This window comes from Octopus sinensis, unplaced genomic scaffold (genome assembly GCF_006345805.1).
Source record: "Octopus sinensis unplaced genomic scaffold, ASM634580v1 Contig18616, whole genome shotgun sequence".
Lineage (NCBI taxonomy): Eukaryota > Metazoa > Mollusca > Cephalopoda > Octopoda > Octopodidae > Octopus > Octopus sinensis.
The window spans coordinates 47,601-53,600 of NW_021835954.1; positions in this window are offsets into that span (position 1 = coordinate 47,601).

Genomic DNA, 6,000 nt, shown 5'->3' on the forward strand with positions numbered 1-6,000 from the left:
TTGGAAGGTAATTGTCAGCTTGGGGAGGTCGGACGTGGTTACACCTTTTTTCTAGAAGACATCGAAGGAAGAGCGCAGAGAGGCTGGAGTTGATACTGCAGTTCGATCTGGAATCCTCAAAAGAGAAGTTTCCTATCCCTATAAATGATCGTTTGATGATTCTGCGTCGGCATTTAAGAGTTGAGTGATTTGCTGCTCTGATATTCTCCTGTTCTATTCAAGCTTGGTGAAGATAAATCTACTTTCCATGCCCAGCTGAGAGTTGCACTCGGGAAAATCCCCAAACCAGACAAATTCATTCTGCTGGGGGATTTCAATACCAGGGTTGGAAGGGATTGGCAAACATGGAACTCTATAGGGCGTTTCGATTTAGGAAAGATGAATAGTTTCGATTTAGAAAGATTTAGGTAAGGTGAAAAACGATTTAGGGAAGATGAATAGTCCCATGCTCCTAGAGTTGTGTGATAAATATGGCCTTTATAGTGCAAGCGCCCACTTTATGCGCAAAAGTGATCACACAATTTGGATTTACCCGAGGTCTAAGGCTTGGCACTTGCTTGATTATGTTATCATTGACAAGGGCGATGTCTATAATATATATAATGTCAAATCGCTTCGTGGATCGAAGTATTGCATGGACCAGTGCTTCGTGCGAGCAAAGGTTCGGATGGTAATTAGAGTGAAAGAGAGAAGAGGCCCAGCTGGGATTCCTCGACTCCTGAATGTCCTTAAGATACATGATCCTACAGTGAAGAAAGAGCTTTGGAAACGTTTATCTTGCATCGAAGTTGATACGACTCGGGAGTAGCTTCAACACCAAGTTTTTCAATGCGTTGCTGAAAGACTGAAATATTCTACAGCCAGTCATAGGGATTGGTTTTACAAAAATGGTGCTGAGGTACAGAAACTTCAGTCTGCAAAGCGCAATGCCCATTTTTTAATGGAAGACAAGGTTTGCAATATCGGAAGAATATCGTCTTCTTCCATCATCTTTTTGTTCTTCGTGTAGTTCAGGCTTCCGACAGGCGAAAAGAGAAGACTTCAAGTACAAATGCAATTTGCAACTGATTTATTTACAGGTTTCACAGGATAGGTGAAGTGTGCTGCTCTCAGCAACCATCTTTGGCTGTGTGCATTGTGTAGTAGCTCCGTTAGTGCGGGCGCATTGCCTCTGGAGATACAACCTATAGACAGGTCCAGCCAGTGGTGGTGTTCAGCCAGCGCTGCTGAAAGGTGGCGCCAAAAAGAGAGAGGTCTAAATCGGGTTTTCCTTTTATATAGTTTTCCATCGCGTGCCTTGTTGTGATCTCCCACATGGCAAATGGATGCAGGTGAGGTCTCGCTCCAGTCTCGGAAATGGCAATGGCTACCGCGAGATCTCATCTAATATGGCGCTGACTGCTTGTGCCGCTACAACCACAGTATATTACTGCACATGGGGGCTGTCAGTAGTTTGTAAGAATCTAGCACTACATCATTACAAGGATTCAAAATCCCTCCTGCTGCGATCTCTCAAGAAGATGCAGAGCAGCTGGTAGGAAGGTCTTGCACGTGATATTCAAGCTGCCAATGAGCAAATGATTGTAATAAGCTCTACCATCTTATTAAGTAAGTTTATGGGCCTAAGAGTTTTGATTTGGTTCCTTTGTTTTCCAAGGAGGGTTCTACTCTGCTTACTAAATCAACAGAAATCACAGGTCGCTGGATTGAATATTTTTCGGAACTTCTAGACCGCGAGTCAGTTGTAGATGATGTAGTAATTGACGCAATTAAAAAAAAAGCCGTCATAAACTCTTTGTACTTTGTATCCTCAATGGACGTGGTAATGATGCTAATAAGTAAGATAAGTAGGTTGAATCTAGGTAAAGCACCTGACAAGGACAGAATTTACGCTAATGTTTTGTGCTTTGGCAGTTGCAGAATCGCACAAAATGTTCATGACCATATTAATGTAGTCTAGTGGGATGGCGCTGTTCCCAAGGACTTCTCTATAAAGGAAAGGGAATCAGAATAAAGTGTAGCAGTTATAGAGGTATTACTCTACTGTCAGCTACTGGCAAGGTTCCGGCAAGTATTCTTATCCACCCGAATAAACACCTTGTAAATGATGTCCGACCCGAATCTCAATGTGGCTTCCTTTATGGGAGAGGAACAATGATTATGATTTTCACAGCAAGACAGATGCAGGGGAAGTGCTGTGAGTAGAATATGGATTTTGTTCTGATTTTCATTGATATAACCAAAACCTTTAATACGGTGAATACTCAGCAAACTTGATTGTCTAGATTATTTTGTATCAATAATTAAATCATTTCACAATGGGCCGATGCTGGTGGTGAAAGGGCAGGACCCTTTCCTGTAGAGAATGGTGTCAAGCAAGGGGATATACTTATCCCAACTCTTTTTTCTTGTGTTTTGCTATTACTCCTACTCATGCTTTTACTATTGATTACTCTTCTGAGTTCTATGTTCTGGCATCAATTTGCTGCCAATCCGATCTGCTGCAATTCATCAAGCAGTCAACATAACAAAGACTCGATTCTTCCAAGACAAAGTCTCGGATCATTTAACCCTGATCATTCAGGGTTAAAGGTCAGTTAGATTTGACGCATAATCTATATATATAAAACTGTAGTTGCGTGAGTGTCTGTCCCCTTCGATTTAGATTCCTAACTACTCCCACATTTTGCGGTGCAGTTTAGCCAAATTCGGGTATCTTATAGTCGTGATTCATATCGAGCCCGTCTGAGTATTAGCGCGCGTCTACGATGAGTCTACGATTTTAAAAATAATTTAACATCATTTTTTATTCCATTTTAATGCATAATTTTTCGTGTGTCGATGGCGGCGGAGTTGGCGTCCACGGTCACACCTGCACCTGTTTGCTTCTCCCACTTCTTCCCTCCCTCGTGAAGCTGTGGGGAAGGGAGTGTAAGGAAATCAACGTCGTAAAGCGTTGTCAAGGAGACCAGCGTTCTTTTAGAACAACGACTTCATGGCTTGAGACACCAAAACAGAAATGGCTAAGAAAGCGTCTACGATGAGTCTACGATTTAAAAAAAAAATTACCATCATTTTTTCTATTTTAATGCATTTTTTCGCTATTATATAAGGGAAGTAACTCTCTAAAAATGTTTACGATGAGTCAACGATTTAAAAAAAAAATTACCATCATTTTTTATTCCATTTTTAATGCATTTTTTTGCTATTTTTTATAACTCTCTAAAAATGTTTATATAGTTATTTCCCTTACAAACCCGAGCAACGCCGGGCGATACTGCTAGTTTAAAATAAAATTGCATCATCATCATCATCATCATCATCGTTTAACGTCCACTTTCCATGCTAGCATGGGTTAGACGATTTGACTGAGGTCTGGCGAACCAGACTCCAATCTGATCTGGCAGAGTTTCTACAGCTTGATGCCCTTCCTAACGCCAACCACTCCGAGAGTGTAGTGGGTGCTTTTATGTGCTACCAGTACGAGGGCCAGTTTGGTGGTACTGGCAACGGCCACTTCTTAAACCAAACCTTATCACCAGAAGGCAGAAAAGACATTGATTAATGAACTCCAACGTATCAATATCAGAAAATACAGGCTGTGGCAAGATAAGCTCCCCTCTTTTACACAGTTGTTAGTATGACTCTCTTGATGTGAAGCAGTTGGTAAGGAAGTCTTCATGTAGTTAATATTTTATCATTTTTTTGTTTTTATTTTATGGTTTAGGCTGGCGCAAATTGCACATTTATTGCCAAAAATTTTGTCAAAAATGGTGAATTTTTTGCTGCATCCTGTAAGACGGTGTGGTTGAAGGGACCGTTCTTGATTAATGATTTGCTAGATCAGCGTTTATCTGAGGCTAAACAACAACATAACAATTATTTGATGAAATGATTTACTTCACAGTTAATCCATTTGTAGTCTGTAGCTGAGACAGTGTGTGGAGGTGCGTGTCTTAGTGGCTAGGGCGTTGGACTCCTGGTTGTAAGATTGGTTTCAATTCCAGGACTGAGCGATGCTTTGTGTTCTTGAGCAAAACGCTTCTTTTCCCGTTGCTCCAGTCCACTCAACTGGCAAAAATGAGTAATTCTACAACGGACCGGCATCCCATCCAGGTGGGGAATTTATACGCTATGAAACTGGGAAACTGACCCTTGTGATTAGGTATGACTTGAAAATGTACCTTTACCTTGCCTTGGTTGAGACTGAGTTTTGTGTGCATCAGTAGTTAGCCACCAGAGAAAAGGTGTTGTTGATTCCTAGGTTGGCCCCTAACAAGAAAACCTATCATTGAAAGCATTTCAGCCCCGACTATCCTGTCCCTGGTTTACAGACATAACCTTCTTTCTAGGACAGCATTCAATTTTAATAAACATGTAACTAATGAATTGATGGAAGTGCTAAATATATTTCAGAATGTGAGTGTCGTCTTGTCTAACCATAATTGTTGAGACACAGAAGTCATCGGCAGACACTGTTTTTCCCTCACATCTTAATTGTTCGCAGTGATACTCATCATCACTTTTTCAGAATATGAGAATATATTTCAATGTCATATCACAGGTGTAGTGGATCTTGCAAGCATGAAGTGGATTCGATCCACCATAACCAATTTTAAATTAACACTTCAACAGAACTTTTCCCAGTGGAACAATGGTTTTTCTCTGACAGCAGTTTTACATTTGCCAGATTGCCTTTAGCTAGGCCGAAATAATGTCTTCACCACTTGACCCTTTCTAACCTCTTCTACTTCACCAAAAGCTAGAATAGAGATAACAAGACCACCAACTAAATCTATTGTTCTCAATGATATATCTATCCTGGATAGTTATAAAGGCAAGGACACCCCCAATCAAAAGTCAGTCGGTGATGATTCAATGAGTCCAGTCACATGGTAACGACTCAACCAGTTAGTCACTCGGTGACAACGAAGTCTGCCTGACCAACTAGAACCTTGGTCACAGGGAGAAATGAAGTTTACTGTCAGCAACTGTGAGACAACGCCCCACACCCTACAACTTTTCACTAGCTCTAATTCTGTTCTTACAACATCATTCTGTCTCTCTCAGTAATTACTACTAAACAATGAAGAGGACACAAAAAAAAAACTTTACTTCGCATGCTTTTGGATTTATCAAAACCTGCTCGTCGAGGCAAGGTGTTGTAACGTAATGGTAAATAAATATTTCCATAAAACTTCATGCATTGTCCATCTTTCACATCTTACAACTTACCATCATAACAACAAAATTTTATCGTTACAACTGCTGGCTCCGACATTTCATATTATTGTGTACCTAATCAATCTTAGCAGTTACAGTTGGTGACCCTCGACTTCAACTAAAGAGTTTATCGTTACAACTGCTGACTCTGACATTTCATAATATTGTTTACTAATCAATTTCTCCCGCTTATCGTTACAACTGGTGACCCCGCTACATAGGTTATATTAATCTCGGATATGCAAATAAATTTGTCATTTTGCTTTTCAAGGATGATATCTCGTTAATAGAATCATTACCCAGAAATAAGAACAGTCATTGCCAAAACAGTTTGAGCATTAAAGTGCTGTTCAAGCTGCCCTGTCCGTTTTTTAGTTCTGTCAACATGAATGATTGCTTTCCAATATGGCTGTGTTAGTTTATTCAAAGCAGTACAAAAACCATTCACTTTATTATGAGCCTTGAACATCTCTTGAAAGATCCTGGGACATTTCTTTCTCTGACGGAATATTTCAACCACAAACACGGCGAGCTGGCAGAAACGTTAGCACGCCCGCCGAAATGTTTAGCAGTATTTCGTCTGCCGCTACGTTCTGAGTTCAAATTCCGCTGAGGTCCACTTTGCCTTTCATCCTTTCGGAGTCGATAAATTAAGTACCAGTTATGCACTGTGGTCGATGCAATTGACTTAATCTGTTTGTCTGTCCTTGTTTGTCCCCTCTATGTTTAGCCCCTTGTGGGCAATAAAGAAATAAGAGTATTTTAACCACATTGCAA